General features: G+C 38.0%; 1 pseudogene; it reads left to right on the top strand.

The window, feature by feature from the left end:
- Positions 1–20172: 20172 nt before the first annotated feature.
- LOC122113937 lies at positions 20173–20272 on the top strand (annotated as a pseudogene).
- Positions 20273–21140: the final 868 nt, after the last annotated feature.

The following is a 21140-nucleotide window of genomic DNA, read 5'->3' on the forward strand; positions in this document are numbered from 1 at the left end:
ACCAGGACTCCATCTCAGGTCCCAGACATGACCTACCTCTTTGGTGGCTCATAGGCTGTTGTGCTCACCATGACCCATTAACCAAATGGGCCTGCTAGGCCTTGGGTCTCATTGAGGATGGAAAATGCTATATAAGCAACTCAATAGCCATGGGAATAGGTTGTCATCCATGTAAGCACAGTTATATCTGTCAACATATTCAATAAAATGCACAATACATCCATGAATAAGATAAATAAAAAATTAATAAAAAGTATAACTACACTGAAAGAAAGATGCATACCACACCTGTAGGTAGAGGGAGATCCTATGTTTAAAAAATGTGGGCTTGCTATTTTGTTCAGTGCTGGGGCTTCAAATCAGGCCCTGGACCAGGCCTGACATTCTAGTCTTCAAGGATGGTGAGCTTCCCCTTCCCCTTCAGTGCAACAGAGCTATCCAAACCTGAGTTCAAATCCCAGCACTCACAAAAGATTTATCCTGATGTCAGAAGCCAGTTGTTGTAAATGTTTTCCTCTCCTGTGTAAGTCCTGAGTCTCAACTAGGAAGGGGAATTCATAGGCAACCCTATAACCATGGGAACAGGTTGTTATCCATGTCAACACAGCTAAACCTGTCACCTTACTTAGTCAAATACACAATACCCCCATGAAGTAGAGACAAAATAAGGAGAAGTTCACCGAACACAAGATGCTGTACACACATGTATGTCAATATAGATCCTATGTTTAAATTATGAATTCATGACTATAGTGGACCACCCTGGCGATCAATGTCAGGTCTTGGGAATGGCCTAGCCCGTTAGCAGCTCACAGGTTAGTGTGTTCACCTTGACTTATTGGCCAATTGGTCCTACTAGGCCCTGAGTTAAGATCCCAGCACTACCAACAAGTGAATCGTGGAGTAAGAAGCCAAGTGTGAAATTTGTTTTCCTTTTCTCTGAATATCCTTGGTGATCCTGAGAATCCTGGCAAGATGGAGAACATTTCTATAAATCTAGATGCTCTGTGAAAGGATGTCATCAATGTAATACATGGAAGGGGTTTTATCATAGTACAATCAATGGTAAATAAATGAATAAAACAAAAAATACAAGAACAACCACACCAAACATATATGGACTGAATATCTATAGGTAAGTATAAATCCTATCTTTACAATGTATATAAATATTATGTTTCCAGGGCTGGGGCTTGAATTCAGGACTAGTAAACAGGCCTGACTTTCTTATCTTCATCCCCATTGCTGCAGGTTTACCCAGATCCTGAGTTCAAATCCAAAGCCTGGAAGAATAAACAGCGTGAATTGCAAGCCAGGGAGCTAAATTTTTTTATTTTACTTTTTTCAATATGGCGCTTGAACTCAGGTCGTGGAAACTCTGCCTCAGCTTTGATCACCGTAGGCTGGGGTACAGCCACTAGATCTACAGCTCCTCCTGGGATCCTAGACACCCAGGCCTTGCAGGGAAAGCAATGCACAGAAAAAATACGGTCTTTTTATATTTTCTTCCTTTTCATGGTGACCCTCATGGGTCTGAATGACACTGTTGCAAAGGGTACTTCACCTTGCATTGCTGAAGGCTGCCAGACTATCAGGATTAACAATGGAATGTTGTCAAGGTCACGGTTGAATGAATTGATCATGGATGATGCTCTATAAAATTAGACAGCATCATTTCAGGAGGCTGATTGATTTGATTCAATATTTATGAAGCATTGAAAGAATATTATTACTTAAAGGAACACAATAATTTCAGGACACTGATTTCATTAATAGTTTAAAGATGAAAACAATTAATTAATTACATTACATTAATTACATTGAGGCATAATTAATACCCAAGAATTGGTAAGAATGTAGTCTATATAACTGAATAATGTATAGACATCTTTGACACTCTATAAAGATATATATTTATTAGCATACTGCCATCTGTATGTCAATCTTTTCTTATTTTGGTAACCCCTGGGGCTTGATCTGAGGTCCTGGGAACACTCTGTCAGCTCAATTTGCCCCAGGATGGCATGCTAACACTCACCCATTCATGAATTGGGCCTTGTAGGCTTGTAGGCCTTGAGTTCAGATGCCAGCACTACCAACAATGAATCGTGGAATAAGAAGATGATGGTGAAACATGTTTTCCTTTTCTGTGAAAGTCATGGGTGTCAGGAATGAAGTGGAATACATATGCAGACCTATATCCTGTGTAATCAATGTAATCAATGTTTTATGTTCCATAATAGTCAATAAAATAAATGGTCAACACATGAATAAAACAAAAAAAATAAAATAACTATACTGAATGCCATATGGAGTCAACCTATGTATATAAATATAAATCATATATGTAAATTGTACATGAATAGGATGTTTTCTAGTGGTGGGGATCTATTTTAGGCATAAGGAACAGACCTGAATTTCTTGACTTCAAGGAGGCCAGCTTCCCATTCCTACACAGTGCAACAGAGTTACCAAGACCATGAGTTTCAATCCCAGTCCTGGCAGAAAAATGGCACCTTTGCAGTATGTGAGGACCAATTCTTATGTATTTTATTATGCCTAAATTTTATGAATGTGATTGTCTAATTGTTTAATAAATAATTAACTAAAATTGATCAGTGTCCTATAATTGTGTATAATTTTATCCTAGAATCATTCAAGAACTGCCCATTCAATCATAACATACATCACATTCCATTGGTATTCATATAGATAAGAATGAGTTCCTTAGGATCTCCTGCCATTTGGAGGTGGCAGGACCAGGATTCCAACTGTGGGCTCCAGCTCCCACCACTTCAACCTGGGGATAGGGTACTCACCAGTCTGTCCAAGAATATCAGCAAGACCAATGATTAGCCAGGCACCAGTGGCTCTCAGCAGTCCTCCTTGATACTTACAAGGCTGTGATGGGAGGATCATGGTCAAAGTCATCCTAGGCAGGAAAGGCCTTGAGACCTCTGTCCAAATTCAGTTCCAACAAAGCCAGAAGCCCTGGGCTCCAGTGTGGAAGGCGAGCCTTGAGCAAAAGCAGCTCACAGACTGTTCCCAGATCCTGAGGTCAAGGTCCAGGTCTGGAAAAAAACAGACATACACAACAATCTTTGCAGCCATCCAGCTGAAGCAGGTCACCCTCTTGTCTCCAACTGAATTGGTCCCTGGGAAAAGGGCTGGGGGAGCTGCTGTCTTCTAGACTCCACCCATGCTGCTTGCATCACAGAATTCCAGCCACACCCCCATTATTTCATGGTTCTTTCTGACCAATGGGATACAAGAATGGTGGCCACGCCCACATTCCATGCTGCCCAGTAGCACCTGGATTCCCTAGGTTAGGTTAGTTTACAACACTACCAGCAGTTGAGGAAGGTAGAGGTGGCTGAGTGGTGAGGAAGAGACTCAAGCCACTTTGGATTATAGTAGGAAATTGAGATGCCTGCCCACACCACGGTTCCCTCCCCCCTTCCCAAGGTGCGGGATTTCAAACCTCAGGTAATGGTGCTTTGCCAGCCCGTCTAAAGGCCTGACCTGGTCCCTGGCCCTTGTTCTCTGCTCTTGGCCCATCTGTTTTCAATGCCGCTGCCATTGATGCTTGCCCCACCTGGAGCAGCCTTTCCCAGCAGCACAGGTGAGTGGCTGCCCCCAAATCACCACTACCTGGGGTCAGACACCCCTCTGGGGGGCACCATGACCCCCTGCTTATTTCCTCACCCTGGCTCTGAGGAGTCACCTTTCTGTCTTGGGCATTTCTGAAACAGAGACTCAATATATGCTCTGGTTGGACTGGATTGAGGTCCTCCTATCTGGGACAGGTATGTTCCACCAGACCTGGTCCTCTGTAGTTGGGATGGTTGACATGTGGCGCCATGCTCAGTCATGGATTTAGATGGATTATCCCAAACTTTTAGTCCATAGCAGCCAATTCTTGACCACAGGTGAAGCTCTAGGTAGGGCCACAACCATCAGACCTCATTCTCCTCACAGGACAGTTTTGAGGAAACAAGGGATTTATACAGAGGAAATCTCTGGAGCATGGCTAGGCATGGAGGGAGTGGCCTTTAGAGAAGGTTCTCGGCAGTTCTGTGAGCAAATGACAGGAAGATACCCGCAAAGGGCTCAGGTGGGGTCAGTTATTAATCATGCAACAGGTGGGGATTTTGAAACAAAACATGACTCTCTTTCATCATTACCCTATCCCCATGAGGAAGGGGATCCTTCACTGTGTTGAGTTTTGCATCTGGGGAAACCGAGCCACAGAGAAGTCAGGTGATCTCCTTATGACTTCAACTTCACAGGAAGCTCGGCCTGACTTCACTACCATGCTCCCAAGGACAATGGGTGCTATTCAATCCACTTCTTGTGGTAGGAAGTCCACTTCTTCTCAGTTGTGGGGCTTGAACCCTAGGCATGGGCGCTGTTCCTGAGCTCCTCAGCAACAGACTAGTGCTCTACCACTTGTGCCCACAGCACCACTTCTGGTTTTCTGGTAGTTCTTTGGAAATAAGAGTCTCAGAGTCGTTCCTGCTGGGGATGGCTATGAACCATGATCCTCATATCTCAGCCTCCTGTGTACTTAGGATTAGAGTTCTGAGCCACTGTCACCTGACTTAATTGTAATTCTGACTTTTCTCTCTCTCTTTCACAAAAACTGGTTGAATGGGTGCTGGAGGAGGGGGCCAGCATCCCCATGTGGCTGGAATCCAAGGTGACCCTCTCATTCTGGAGGTGGGCTATGGGTCAGGAGCTGTCTCGCTTAGCCTGTTGAAACAGCTCCCAGAGGTAAGACCCACTGTGCCCTGACTAGACTGTGAAATTCATTGTCCATCCAGCCTTACTGGACTTATTGTATTGTATTGCTTTCTACATCATTTTCTAGCACCTGGACAAACTTATGATACATAGTTACTGAATGAAAATGTAATACCTTCTTAGAAAGTCATTTAGGGCTCTGGGAATGTGGCTTCATGGTATGGTGATTGCCTAGCATGGATGAAACCCTGGGTTCAATTCCTCAGTAACACATAAAAAAGAAAAACACTGGAACAAATGCTGTGCCTCAAGTGGTAGAGTGCCAGCCTCGAGCAAAAAAAAAAAAAAAAAGCTCAGGAATAATTCCCTACCCCTGAGTTTAAGCCCCTGGACTGGCAAAAAAATAGTAAATGGAAAATAAAGAACCCATACTTGAAATATATAATTGCTCCTTCCGTACTGACACCTGACAATGGCCCTTAATTCATGTACTTTACTTATGTTAGGATATTATGTTGAAAAGTTTTGTTCATTAAGGCACAGCAATTAATGCCAGGAATGTGCTTAGATGTTAGGTGAAGATTTATTCTGGAAATTCAACGATTACAGGATTTTGTGTCATCACTGCTAATCACAAAGTGAAAATAGTCTGTGTGATTTTGAAATCTTTTTGGTCAGTTTTGGCACCAAAAAGGCAGAGGCTAATTAATAGTTGTGACAGAAAATAAGGAATAACTCCAGATGGAAGGAAAAAATGATAGTAACTAAGTTTACCAGAAACGTGTCTAGAGAATCATTTTTGTTTGTTGAAGAACTAGTTGTCAAGTAGGCTTTTCCTCATTGCCTTTAGCATTCTAAATCTCTAGTTCTTAATCTCTGGGTAATAAATGTATCTCCTTCTATGCTGTTCTTTCATACCTTATCTCCTTTGTTTTCTAAAAATCTCATTCTTTCTATATTTCTCTATAAATATTTCCTGATACTAAATACACCTATTCAGATGTCAAATGATGCTAATGTAAGGGTCCCATAGCTCATAAGTCATTAATGTAACAAAATGGAAAAGGAGGACATATTTACTGCTACTTCAATTTTTCTGAAAAGCTGCTATGTTATCATTTGGTTAAAAATTCCATTCTTTGTCTACACAGTGTCATTCAGTGTACATATATGCAAATATGAGCTGGGTGTTGGTGGTTTACACCTGTAATCCTAGCTACTCAGAAGGTTTAGACTAGAGGATTGTGGTTCAAAGCCAGCCTTGTCAGGAAAATCCATGAGACCCTAATCTTCAATTAACCACCAGAAACCCGGAAGTGGTGCTGTAGCTAAAGTGGAAGTGCACTCAACTTGAACTGAAGAGCTGAGGGACAGTGCCCAGGATCAGAATTCAAGCCGCACAACCAACAAAAAAGTGAAATATGACTTTAAGTTTCCCCAAAAGGAACGACAAGATCAATAATCTTCCCAAGCAAAAAAAATCAATTCCAAAATTATTCAGTGCACCTACTTTTGCTGAGTTATGTTATGGATTCTTTGCTGGACATATCTAAAAACAAATTGTTTAGGGATCCAGGTGGACCCATTGCAACAATGAGATGTACAAGTCGTTATGTCAAAAAACGAACTTTACAACTTTGGTGTGGGGAGGATGGGGTAGAGGGAGAGGGGGAGTGTGGGAAGGGATGGGAAGGAGAAACAAAGAAGAGGCAACAATGCTTGATAAGAAATGTGCTCGTTATAATGCCCGTGTAATTGTAACTCCTCTGTACGTTATTCTCACAATAAAAAAAAAAAAAGGAAAAATGTCAAATATTAGCTTTACAATCAACATCTAATATTTCTTCTTTGAAAAGAGACATCTATACTGTTGATGTCATTTAGCTTTACTCCTACGTGGAACACGAAGTATGAGGCCACTCCCTTTCTAAATCATGCTTGCAACTTTGTAGACAGTACAATGGAAGCATAATACTGTTTCCAATGCAAATCAGATAAAAGAGCATGGACTTAATTGGAAAAAAGTCCATCCTGAGAGAGCAGGGATTATACTAGCCATGAACTGGTGGATAAGATCACATTTATTTTCTTTCCTTTACTTATATATTTTTTGTTGGTGGTGGTCTTGGCACTTGAACACTGGGCCTGGGAGCTGTCCCTCTGCTATTCAGCTCAAGGCTAATGCTCTATACTTGAGCCACAGTGACACTTCCAGTTTTCTTGTAGTTAATTGGAAAAAGAGTCTCTGGGACTTTCCTGCCTGGGCTGGATTTGAACCCTATCCGAAGATCTCACCACCACCCAGCTTAGGATCACATTTCTTTTTTTTATTTTAATTTTAATTTTTTTTGAACATACTGTACAGAGGGGTTACAATTACATGGGCAAGATAATGCATACATGTCTTATCAAGCATTGCAGCCTCCTCCTTGTTTACCCTTCACATCCCTTCCCAGCCTGCCCCCCATCACCTCCCCACCCAATCCTCCTCCCCCCGCCCCCCGCACCAACGTTGTAAAGTTCGTTTTCGACATGAAAACTTGTACTTCTCATTGTTGCAACAGGTCCACCTTTATCCTTAAAAGACCAGATTTTCCCCATCTCCTCCACAAATTATACCGGCATGAAATAGAGTGAAAGCAGGGATTATATTGTGGGGGAGGGACATACAAAGCAACAAAAAATAATCTTATAAATGCATTAGAAACAAATGCATGAAAGGAAAAAACGTTAAAATACATATCTAAGGGTTCATTTTCCTAACATCACATTATCTGACCATTTCTGCTTGACTCATACATATACTAGATATTGCAAATAAGGGAAACCATGGGACCTATGTTTCATTGGGCTTGGCTTACTTCACTTAATATAAATTTTTCCAAGTCTTTCCATTTCCTAACAAATGTGGCAAAGTCATTCTTTCTGGTGAAGGCATAGAATTCCATTGTGTATATATACAACTTTTTCTTGATACATTCATCTACTGAGGGGCATCTGGGTTGGTTCCATATCTTAGCTATGGTAAATATTGCTGCAATAAACATAGTTGTGCTGGTAGCTTTAGTGTGGTCTTCTTTGTAAACATTTGGGTAAATGCCCAAAAGTGGGATTGCTGGGTCATAGGGGAGCTCTATGTGAAGTCTTTTGAGGAACTTCCATACTGCTTTCTAAAATGGTTGAACAAGTTTACACTCCCACCAACAATGAAGTAAGGTTCCTTTCTGTCCACATCCCCTCCAGCATTTGTTGTTGTTAGAGTTCTTGATTTTTGCCATTCTAACTGGAGTGAGGTGGTATCTCAATGTTGTTTTGATTTGCATTTCTTATATGGCTAGAGAGGTTGAGCATTTCTTCATGTGTGTATTGGCCATCCTTCTTTCTTCTTCAGAGATGTTTCGCTTTAAGTCTTTCACCCACTTATTTATTGGGCAGTTGTTTCTTTGAGGATTTGTTGTTGGGGGATTTAATTTTTTGAGTTCCAAGTATATTTTAGATATGAGACCATTGTCCGTTGTATGGCTAGTGAAGATCTTCTCCCAACCCGTGGGCTTTCTATTAATCTTGCCAGCTATGTCCTTTGCCATGCAGAAGCTCTGAAACTTCATGCAATCCCATTTGTCCAGCCTTTCTTTGATTTGTTGTGTTTCCGGGTCTCTATTAAGAAAATTTCGCCCTGTGCCAAGGAGACCTAGGGTTTCTCCTATTCCATCCTGTAATGTTTTCAGAGTGTCAGCTTTGACTCCGAGGTCTTTGATCCATTTGGAGTTGCAGGTTGATCTATAAGGATCTAGCTTTACTTTTCTACAAGTAGTTAACCAATTTTGCCAGCACCATTTACTTGAGAGGCTGTCTATCTTCCATTCTATTTTTTAGTTCCCTTACCGAAGATTAGATGGCTATATGTCTGTAGGTTCATTTCTGGGTTTTCAATTCTATTCCATTAGTCCTGAGGTCTGTTCTTATTCCAGTACCAAGCTGTTTTGATTACTATGGCTTTATAGTAGAGTTTGAAATTTGGTATTGATATTCCTCCAGCAGTGTTTTTTCCATTGAGGAGCCTTTTTGTTATTTGGGTCTTTTATTGTTCCATATGAATTTTTGGATTGCCTCTTCTATTTCCTTGAAGAATGAGGTTGGAATTTTGATAGGTATCATGTTCAATTTGTAGATAGCCTTTGGAAGTATTGCCATTTTCACGATGTTAATCTTTCCAATCCAGGAGCATGGGAAGTTTTGCCATTTTCCAAGTTCTGTTTTTATTTCCTTTTTCAAGATTTTAAAGTTTTCATCATAGAGGTCCTTCACTTCTTTGGTTAAGTTAATTCCTAAGTATTTTATTTTTTGTGGGGCTATTACAAATGGCGTTGCTTTAGGATCACATTTCTAACAGTGTACACTCAACATAAGTAATGTGCATGTTCATCTATCTTTATATGAATTCTTGAGTTAAAAATCTAGGCTACAGCTTAGCCTTTACACTCACAAAATGTTTGTAATTTAAAAGTTGATACTACTGGAGAAATAAAACCTAAGAATGTAAAGGAGTCTGGGAAGTTCAGTTTGCATCCAGCCTGGGCAGAACAGTCTTTGAGAAACTATATATAATTAACCAGCCAAAAGCTGGATTGGAAGAACGGCTCAAGTATTGGAATACCAGTCATGAGCAAGATTGCTGAATAAGATGTTGAGGCTTTTGCATACATACATGCAATCATACAAATATATACAGAAGCACTTATATGTGCACAAATACACATATGAAGCAACTCTCAGAATATGTGGAAAAGTTAGAAAACAATATAAAATATGTCCTGAGTAAGACTAGAATCAAGTGATAATTTTTAATTTTAGAAAGTCCTCAAGTGAACTTTCTTCAAAAAAGTTTGACTATTACATAGATAGGGACCAGAGATAATAAGAGAGTCAAATAATCATTATTAAAGGGATCAGATCCATGGAGGAATGAATCAGAGACTCCTGCAGGTGCATCTGATTATGTTCATATCCTTTGTCAAATGTTAGAACATCTTTGAAAAGAGTATATGAACACTCTGAGCACTGCAGTGGATAATATTACTGAGAAGTTCAGAATTGCTAGTCTGTATCTAGATTAAATAAATAAGAAACTATGGAGGGACAATGTGATACAAGGCTAGAATTCTAGCACTCAGACTAAGATAGGAGATTAGATAGTGGAATTACACAGTGATACCTTCGCTGGAACAGGTAGTATAATTTTGTCTTAATAAAACAAACCAAACAAGAAAGGAATACAAAGTTGGACATTTGGGCTAATTTTGTCATTATGTTTTGAGAAGTCATGTTTCCTATTGAAATGCAACTCATATATAATCCTCAGTTGTGTTTTAAATGCTCTCTTCATTACAGAACATTCTTAGATGCAAAATGGTTCGTGATTCCCATCCAAAATTTGAAAAAGTAAGTAATCATCACTCTGTTAAATTCCAAGGAAAGGATGAAGGATTACAAAATCTTAAGCCTGGAGAAATAGCAAAGTTAATCTAATGAAGGACTATGTATATCTTGCTAAATTAGAGTTTAGGTTTAAAATAAATATTTTGGTTTTGATTGTAATTTCATATTCTATAGGATACTTACAAAATTCTTTTTAAGTAGAGTGTTTAATTGACAAATTTACAAATGTTTCTTGCATTCTATTTGCCTAGAATATTCTTTCATGAGAATTATAGTTAGAACTCAGTTAATAGATAATTCCAACACTTCATGTATAAAATGATAATGTGAATAATGTAGACAGAGTTGCCAACAAATGGATGATATTAATTTATAAATTTAGAAAAAAGGCAATTTTTTAAGCTTTGGTATAACATGATATGAAGAGAATAATTGTGTGACATCTTTCTTCTACCTGTATGTAAGACAGGAAGCAAATTCCTTAATTGCGTGCCTCTGTATACAGTGAGAAAAATGCTAGGTTTGGGTTTTGTTTTTATTTTTGTTTTTGTTTTATTGGTTTGTCCTATGGCTTGAACTCTGGGACTGGACACTGTCTCTGAGCCTGTTTATGCTCAATGCTCGTGCCCTACCACTTCAACCTCAGCTCACTTGTGTCTGTCTTTTGCTGAGAAGTTTATTGGAGATAAGAATCTAGGGATCCTTCCTGCCTGGGTGGGCTTTTGTCAACATCTACTGCATTGGGGACCCTGGATAATGGTAACAAAATCACCAGGACATAGGCGATGCAGAGTGCAAACAGCAATTGCCACTGCATGCTGTGCTTTATTTAAGTGGTATTTAAAGACAAGCAAGCATGATCTTTGCCAAGATTTGGTCAGAAGACATTCACACAAAAATTTCAACAGATACATTTTTACTTGACCTATGAGACAATGTCTTGGTATATTATTATCTAAACTATTTTAGAGCAAGCTCAAACCACTTCTTCAATATCAAGAAAATGCTTGACCAGCTGCTCATCTATGCTTAAGCAAGTAGAAGAGCTACTTCCTCAGCTCCCAGGAGTCTGTGACGTGTTTTGAGACAGGGAGAAAGAACATTTTTCCTCTCCAGCCCGGCATGCCAAGAGCTTTCCTAATACTCAAACACAGTCCTCATATAATCCTGAGGCCGGAGCTTGCATCATTCTGCCCCTTTAACATAGACCCTGAGTCTTCACAATTTCCTTCTTTTTTCTTTTGTTTTAAAAGTAAAGCTTTCCACAGGGTTATCATAGACGCTTGCATTGGTTTCATAAAAATGAAATATAACAGTACAAGTGCAAACAAAATAATAACAATCATATAGTGGCCATAGTTTCAGCAAACACCTGCATATGCCTGGATTCAGATGTAAAGTCTTTGCAGGACCTTAAATATGCATTCACATATCCAGATTCTTTAATAGGCAATAGGGCTCGTCTACAGTCCTCATTAGCATTCTCATGAGCCAACATGTGCAGCAGTTGTTGCCATGCAGCCTCTCCCACAACAGTACGTTCCAAGGTCACTTTCAATCGTGATAAAAATTCAACATAGGGTTTATCAGGTTTTTGAATTACTTTAGTCCAAGAGCCATAATGCTCTCCTACCGGTGGAATCATTTCTCATACCTCAATACCTATGTCTCTTAACTGCTCATGGATCTCTTCAGGAGAGTTTACTTTTATATGAGCATCCGCATATTGTTCTGTTCCACTTAACATGGGAAACGTTATGATCTGCAGGTGTGGATTACTGCTCTGTGCATTTTGTCTAGCCCTTTTTGTACATAACTCAGTAAACCACATTTGCCATTGTAGGTATTTAGGTGTCTTAAGCAAGGCTCTACAAAGGATCTTCCAATCCATGGGAGCAAAATTATTGTAATGTCGGGCAAGCCCATTAAGCAATTCCTTAACATAATGAGACTGAGGACCATACAACTGCCTTCTTAAGCTTACCAATATCATCATCAACAACACCTTCATATCTGGCTGGTTGAGCTATACCATTCATAAGGGGTGGTCGAATTACAGGATAAGAAAAAATAGGCATTTCATCATCAAACTCACTGTATTTCTTTCGGATCCAACCCTTCCAATTGTTTAATAAATGCATCATCAATATTAGAAGCACCATCATTTGTAAATTGTTTACCAAAAATATCATGTACATTAAATTGTAACTGAGCAATCAATTGAGGAGCTGTAGAATTTCCAGATAAATACTGCTGTATTAAATTCTAATCATGTATTTATTACATTTTACATTAGTAATGCAAAAGGTAGTAAAATTCCAAACACATTTTAACAATAACTGTTTTTCCACAACCAATAACTTTTTTCCTAACCATCCCACTGTCTGTTTAAGAATAATAATCTGTGTTTATAATAGAGCATAAATTTCTACCTGTGAGACCCACAATTCATGTGAATCCCGGTGCTATTCTTCCACAAAGTGCTTAGTTTGTAAGGCAGTGTGTAGGGCAATTCCAGACACCGCAGCAACAGTGGTAATAGAAATTAAGTTTAAGATCACAGATACAATGGCTCCAATCATATGCTTTGTACGTTTTAGTAGTTTGGTAAAATAAATTCAATAACAGTATCCAAAGGATTTTGGGACCATTTTCTTCCTAATTTAACAGGTAGCCAAATATGAGTTCTTTGTTGTAATATCATAGTACTATCACTGTCATTAAAATTAAGAGAGGAATTAACACAAGAATAAGGAGACAATTAAAACAAGAAATAGTAGGAGAAAATGTAAAATTTCCCACTAAAAATACATAAGGCAGAGGTACACAAGCAGTTACATCATAAGATTTGTACAAAGTAAAATTATAAGTGGACGCCGAGTTCGACGTCCCTGAAAATGATCCATTTGATAGCATCACGGGTTTCAGCACCGCTCTGACCTTCCAAAGATGAGTCTGAACAGCAGTGGGTGCAGCCATGAAAGCCCATCGAGCATCTGCAATGCCTCCACCTCCCCAGGCCATCAGTTGATCTCCAGTAAGTGATTCATTAATGGTTTCCAGCATCCTAGTAACATTTGATAAATCACATCTGGTAATATTCCATTCTGAACATGTATTAATAAACTGTCCAAAAGGTCCCCAATTAATAAAATTATTGAACACTTTTCCAAATTTTCCTCTACACTCTTGCCACACAAAAGGCTGATATTTTAAATCAATATAAGTAAAATGGGGACACATAGGTAAGGATAACTTGCCATCAAAGGTGACACTTTCCCAGCTACTATTAATGGACCAAGTAGTTAATCGCTGCAGCTGTGTTCTAGAATTGGAAGTGCATTTCCCAGGTAAAACCCAATGTTGCCAATTCATAACTAAACATGGAGGAGGCCCCAGACAAACAGGCAAGGGATGAGTATAGTAAGTAAAATTTAAAAAGCTACCATCATCTTTATTGTAAAATGTCAAATTATTCCAAGGAGGAGACAAAACAGCAGGAACATTATAGACGGTTATATCCATGTCTCCCCAAACAACAAGTTCCAATAAAGGAGGGTTAGGAACAAAGGCCCAATAAGTTAAATTAGCATTAGCATGGACAGAGTTTACAGTAAGCAGGGCACACATGGCCAAGAACAAGTTCTCAGTCGTGACAGGTTTACCATTGCCTTGTAACATCTTTTGTCCTTCTCCAGTCAACTTTTTAACCTGCCCCCAGATGGGCAGTGGGGATTTCTTTTTCCTCAACTGGTGGCCGATTCCTTGCAGGATACGGGACTGTCCTCACTGGGCCGTGTCTGTATCCATCAGGCAGGAAGCTAGTATTGTTTCCATCCTGTGTAGACACAAAACCCTATCCTCGCCCCTTATGTAATAATGTTCCTAGTTGCTATTCTGCATCCAATGCAATCTTAATCCATATGGGAGCATTTAAATAAGGTTTTTCTGATATTTGTTCAAAATGGCACTCAGCTCTAGTTAAAATATCTCCTTGTGGTAAGTTTAAAATATTAAGAACAAAAAGAGCTTGATGTAAAATTATTTTAGGATTTTGCATGGAAAACCACAAAATATTCATACCTTCATCCAAACTTTTCCTCCTTTTAAATTTTTTGATTTGTTGTTTTAGTGTTCAACTATGCTTCAGCAAGCAGAAGAGATACTTCCTCAGCTCCCAGGAGTCTGTGACATTTGTTTTCAGATAGGGAGAGAGAACATTTTCCCTCTCTAGCCTGGCATGCCAAGAGCTTTCCTAATACTCAAACACAGTCCTCAGATAATCCTGAGGCCAGAGCCTGCATCATTCTGCCCCTTCAACATAGACCCTTAGTCTTCACAATCTTTGAACTGTAATCTTCCAATCTTCACCTCCTGATTATCTATGATAGTTAAAAAAGTATAAACATAAATAATATTTTCAAGAATACCAGCGGAGGAAAAATGATACAACCCTGTTTATAGTGGTGTTCTTTCCAGAATATGGAGGGCATCACATTAGCAGAGATGCAGTGTATTTTCACAATGGACATAAGCTATTCTTGATATGAATTAAGGGAATTCTGAGGTGCACCCTACATGTTGGAAACTGGTGGGCTAGGATGACTTTATGGCATGAATCCTGTGATTGATGGTCATAGAAATAATAGCTTAATCTGATAAACAACTGCTTACTCTTGAAGAATTAATTATCACATGCTTCATAGTTTTATCCCATATCAGAATGTGGCTCTTTTTCTGTTCACTTCTCAGTCTGTAACACCCCATTGGAAAATGCATCTACTACAGAATTACAAAACATACAAACAGGTATATTTTGAATCTCTCAGGTATGGAATGTTCAGAATTTGAAAATGCGTAGTTATTAGTCATAGGAATTTTGAAGAACATATACATTCTGTCCTATTAACAACTTATTTACTTTTAAAAGTTATGGGTTTCCATAGAATGAAACTGTTTTCTGTTTTAGTATAACAAAGTATTAATTTATTCTATTTTCAAAATATTGGCAAGTATATTGTGAAAAAAATGTCTAGTTGGATATCATTCAAGTTGATGACCCTCTGATAAAGAAGAGGTAATTAATTCAAATTAGATGCCATATAATACTGATTTTTAAAAAGTTACTACATAAAGAATAATATTTACTCTACCAAAACAGTGAAATTTTAATTCATCAGCTTATTTTTTAAATTTAATTTTAATGTGAAAGTGATGTGCACTGTGGTTACAGCCATTGTAAGGTACTGAATACATAACTTTTCAAACTTGTTATCCCCTCTCTCATTTTTCTCAGTTTTTCCTTCACCCTAATACCCCTCCCAAGTTGTAATGTACATTTCCAAATTATTGTGTTGTGAGAATTGCTATTGCATTGGTTTGCTGTTTGTCCTTTGTCTCGCCAATTTTTTTGTTCCTGTTCCCTTCCCTAATTAAGGTAAATGTATACACAATACACAGGGTACCAAAATCAAACACAGCAGGGGATAAACCATAGGGGAAAATCTGAAAGAAAATAGAGATCACATAGTACATCAAAAAAAGCAACCGCAAATAAATATCTGTTTCCATATCTTGGAGTTCATTTTGCTCAGCATCAGCTTATATGGTCAAATATATGCATAACAAAGCCCCTGGAAAATAGTAGTTTCATGGACACTATATCATGAAAACAACATGTCAACTGTTTTTGATGGTAAAGGTGGGATTAAGATTGGTGAATTCACGATTTTGATAAAGGAATTTCAAAAGATTTAAAAATTTATGACAGGTAAATTTTAATTGTTCAAACTTTTTAACAACTTAGCTTATTAAGAAAATTTAACATTGTCTGGGAAAATAAGCTTTCATGCAAAGAAATCCATGGAGACTTAGCTGAGAGGGAGCAATGTGGGTGAATATGGCTCATTTTCACACTAAACAAACAAACCTCACAAACCTTGCTCTAAATCCTGTAGGTTCCCTTGAGAATTGTCCTTACACAGGAAATATACTCTCACTGTGTAAAACAAAGTTGTAGTGGAATTTAAATTCAAAATTCTTTTTAAAAAAGACATCAAAATTTGTGAATTGACATTTAATTACCAAACAGTAATTCTCTGAAAAAGAAGGAAATATAATTCAAAATCACTTGACTTTATTAAAAGTAAGAGAAAAGAGTAATGAAGAGAGATGAGAGAAACCATAGAGGACTGTTTTCTCTCCGGTGGTGTAATGGGTTCTTGATCTTGATTCTTCCATTCTATCTTCATAAGCTATGAAGCCACAGCTCAGGACTGGAGTAACCAGTTCAAAGAATACTCACAGAATGGGGGCTGGGAAAGTGGCTCAGTGGTAGAACGCTTGCCTTGCATGCCTGAGGCCCTAGGTTCAATTCCTCAGCACCACATAAGCAAAAAGAAAAAAGCCGGAAGTGGAGCTATGGCTCAAGTGGTAGAGCGCTAGCCTTAACCAGAAGAGCTAAGGGACCATGCCCAGGCCCAGAGTTCAGGCCCCACGACCGGACCAAAAACACACACACACACACACACACACACACACAGAAGAAAATATTTGCAGAAGATGTAGGTGATTTATAACCTTAGACAATCTATTTAAATCTCTTCAAAATTCTCCCCTACCCTAAACTGCCCTCTTTGAACAGCTTTGTTTACTTTTCCCAAGACTGCCCTTCATTAACTGCTTAAAATTTTGTGAGGTCATATACATACTTTCTAGAGATTGCAGTTTGTTTGTGATTTTTGTGTGTTTTTGTTTGTAGTTGTGTTTTTAACTGAATTTCAAAAGGTTGTGCAAGTGTGTTACAATTAAATATGTCCATCTAATTGTCCAATGCTCTTGGATCAGAGTCACTCCTATCATTCTCAACCAACCCTTTCTCCAAGATTTATTTCAGATTTACCACTTCCTTTATTACATGTGTAATTGAGTATTCTAGCTGTACTTGCCCATTGTTCCATTTTTCATTCATTCTATGTCTTTACTATTATTCCTTTCTGTTTTCAACTTCCTGATATTCATTCTATTAAACTGTCTGTTAATACTTTGAAAGGTTTATATACATTTCATGGAGTTTCAATCCTACATATACTTAAACTGATGTCAGCATATACTTCCATAATTCATTCATCTGTAATAACAATTTGCAAGACTGGAGACGTGAAGCACCTAAACATGATTTTATTCTCATCTTTTTGGAAGATTAATCTTTAGTCAACAAGAAAGTTTAAAAATCGCTTAAAATTTATAGCTAACTACCAGTTTTTATAAATGGCTTTGTGCAATGGTGTGTGATTATTTTATTTTATATAGGATATTTCCTACTACCTATAAGTTTTGGAAAAAGAAGAAAACTAAAATTTACTACTATAGAGGAATATGATAGAAATAGAAGATAGATTTTAGGTTTGTCACATCTCTGATCAGTACCCACATTCAAGACTTAAAGTCATATTTCTTACTATGTTATACAGATAGGGAAAATATATGATAAGGCAACACATGATAAGGCAACTATTAATGACTTTTTAAAATGTACCTTCTTATGTGATGAAATTTACTTTATTAGCTAATATTTGGGTTTGAATTATAGGAGGCTGATCTTTTTAACACATTTCTGGAAGGCACCTACTGAACAACGCAAATGGTGGGAGATACTATTTCTACACTTTAATGAATGGTTGAACTTATTTTGCATTAGTGCTGGGTAAATAAATGAACTCTATTGTAACTTGATTCCTACACTTGAAAAACTTTTAATGTCACTATCATCTACTTGTCAAGTGTTATTTTGGTGAATATGATTCTAGAAAGTTTATTTGAAAAGGAATATACTTGAAGGAGATTAAATGTAGGTTATCATTGGTTTGAGAATTAAAACATTTTTATACTACAGAACCAAGTTTTACTGAAGTACCAGTGTTTTGAAGCACTAGGGTCTTCTCAATTTGTTTTTTTTAATTATATTTGACATCTAAGTCTAGTTTTCCTAGCCTTGGTAGAAAAATTATGGATCTATCATTCCAGGAAATTTTTTGGCCTACTTATGCTGGACTGAAATCTTTCATTCATCATTAGGAGAGAGGTATTAAAAATAATCTTGTGACATTTGTGATTTTGTTTACTCATATGAGCTTGTCATCTGTAAATTGAAAGTTTGAACTACAGTACTTTCACTCATATTTTATGGTCTGCTCTTTCATTTGAAGTTGCCTTAAATTTCACAATTGCTTACTGCTAATTACTGCAAGGAATTGGGGCCCTGAAATATTATAGGAAATGAAAAATTGAGATGGGTCTTCAATTACTTTCTGTTAGCATGTTGGATGGGCCAAGGTGAGAAGACTTGCCATTGTTATCTGATGATGCAGATAACCTGGGACCTGGTATCCTCGGACCCGTGTGTACTGCAGAAGAATAATAGCTTTTAGGCATAATATGGAGAAAAACACTTTAGGACCAGCGAGTTAATACAATAAACACAGCAGCAGTGTAAAATCTCTTCTAGATTAGAGGAAAACAATACTGGTTTTTTTTTTTACTATGTGAATTCAGAAGACCAAGAACACTTAGAAGGTATCACAAGTTTATACCAAAGGCATTGCATTGATACTTTTTATATTCGAATATATATTCTAAACCTAATTATTTATGTTCCAATCTATTTATGGGAATAAATTTCAATTTATTTGTCAAGTTATAAATTAATTCTAGTAAGATTCACTGTGTGAAACTTAAGATCAGCACATATAAATATAAAATATATAAGTATATATAATATAAGAAATTGTTATGCATTGTTCTGTTGTGGTTAGGGTATCAAAGGCAAATCTGTTTTAAAGTATTATTCCATTATTTCTACCTCAGTTTTTGGTAGAGTTAGACCTAAAGCTTTACCATTTGTAAATGTAAAGCCTGGAGGCAAGAGGAAACACTTTGATTAAAACATTACCAATTTAAGGCCTAATATCGAGGAGAAATATATAGACTTCTCCAGGAGCTATGGAAATATTTGGTGATAGAAAGTAGTGTAAGTTCCTGCCTGGTTGTATGGTAGACAGGCCCAGGATATTAAGTAAACATGCATATGAACAACTTTTTCACCTTCTTGGCTTCAGCTACTTTTGAAATAATAGGTATAATAAACAATTATATATATATATATATATATATATATATATATATATATATATATATATATATATATATTTGTTGTTGTTTGGTTCTGGTCGTGGGGCCTGAACTCTGGGCCTGGGCCCTGTCCCTCAGCTCTTCAGCTCAAGGCTAGTGCTCTACCACTTGAGCCACAGCACCACTTCCGGCTTTTTTCTTTTTCCTTTTGTGGTGCTGAGGAATCAATCCCAGGGCTTCAGGTATGCAAGGCATGCACTCTACCACTGAGCCAACTTCCCAGCCCAAACAATTATATTTTGATAAAATACCTTCTATTCTGAACAGTTCGGTCTGAAGTGTTCATCTCTCTATGATCCCTTGTAACTAAGATTAGTTTTGTTCCAGTAAGACAATCTATGCTGTCAGTGTAAGATATTCTGCTTGGTCTGTTCCTACATGGAAGAAGGGTAAGGGTCAGGAAGATATTTGTGCCACTGAGACCTCATTTAGGAAATTTTAAGCTGCAGAAGTTTAGAAGTAGATCTTAACCAAGGCTTACTTTAAATCCATTAGCTCCACAAAGATAATTCAGTTGATAACTAAGTACTTGAAAAGCCATCACCTTTGGACTTAGCTGTAAACGCTTCAAAATATGATCAAATTTAAAATGAAAATGACAAAATAGTCATTGACAAAAAATTGCAAATGTGAATAATCGACCAAACAATATAATTTTTTCCACTATAGACAGAAATTTAGAGAGATATGATCATTAGCATTTTTAGGAACAATAAGGGTTCCTTGTTACAAATAGGCAACTATGGATATGTGCCTGTATAAACATTGCATCAATAACTACTTAAATTTAGAGGATACTACATGCTTCAGCAGCAGGTCTACCCAAATTACAACAATACAGAGATTAAAATGGTACTTGCCCAAGGATGGTATGAAAATTTGTGAAGTATTCCATATTTTTCATTCTTCAAATGCAAGAAGAAAAACAGTTGTTAAAAAGTTGATTACAAAAATACAAGTGTAACAATACATGTAATTCATAGAATTAAAGGTTAGTTTGACATCAGTGTATTAAATCTTCACCTTAGAAAGGCCCTTACATAGCATAACCTTTATAAAACTTGAAATTAGATAACATTGTCATTTTATCCCAAAGAAATAAAATTTAAACCATGCTCATAGAGGGTTCCGAGAAGATGGTGGAGGAGAAGCTGAAGGCTAAACAAGCTCTTGCATAGAAAGCAGTTTTAGAGTTCCAGTGAACAGTCCTAAGCCAGAGAATCACACCAAGTGTGTCATCACAGTACACAGAGTTAGGCCAGAGAGGGAAAATCCAGGCAAGGAGACAGATCTGAGCATTTGCCAGCAGCTTCAGCCGCAGCGGCAGCCATAGTCACCATTCTGTAACACAGAGAGTCCAGGACAAAGGAGCCAGATGCGGTGGGTGAGCAGATTCTACTCAACACCAGCAAGAACTGACAAGGAGCAGACATCTTCATCCTGCAGTTCACAGACCAGAGACGACCCAGTAACCAAGACTCGGCGAAAGTAGAAGCCTAACATCCTCACTCCTTCTCAGGGAGCAGAGGAGAGAAGGCCACCCCTCCCCCCCAGAACCGGAGATCTCCATCTTGGATACTGACAAAGCTCGGTGGAGCTGCTAGCTCCAACTAAGGTCTTGGAAGAAAACTCGAGTCATTTAGCAGGTCATAAGAACCTAAATTGACCTCCCAGACTCAGCTTCACCCAGAGAAATGTCACCCAGCTCAGGCACAAGCCCTAGGAATGGCTTTCTCCACTGGGTAATCAGAGCCAGAGGCTGCCCCTCC

Source organism: Dipodomys spectabilis, unplaced genomic scaffold (genome assembly GCF_019054845.1).
Source record: "Dipodomys spectabilis isolate Male_0828 unplaced genomic scaffold, ASM1905484v1 ptg000100l, whole genome shotgun sequence".
NCBI lineage: Eukaryota > Metazoa > Chordata > Mammalia > Rodentia > Heteromyidae > Dipodomys > Dipodomys spectabilis.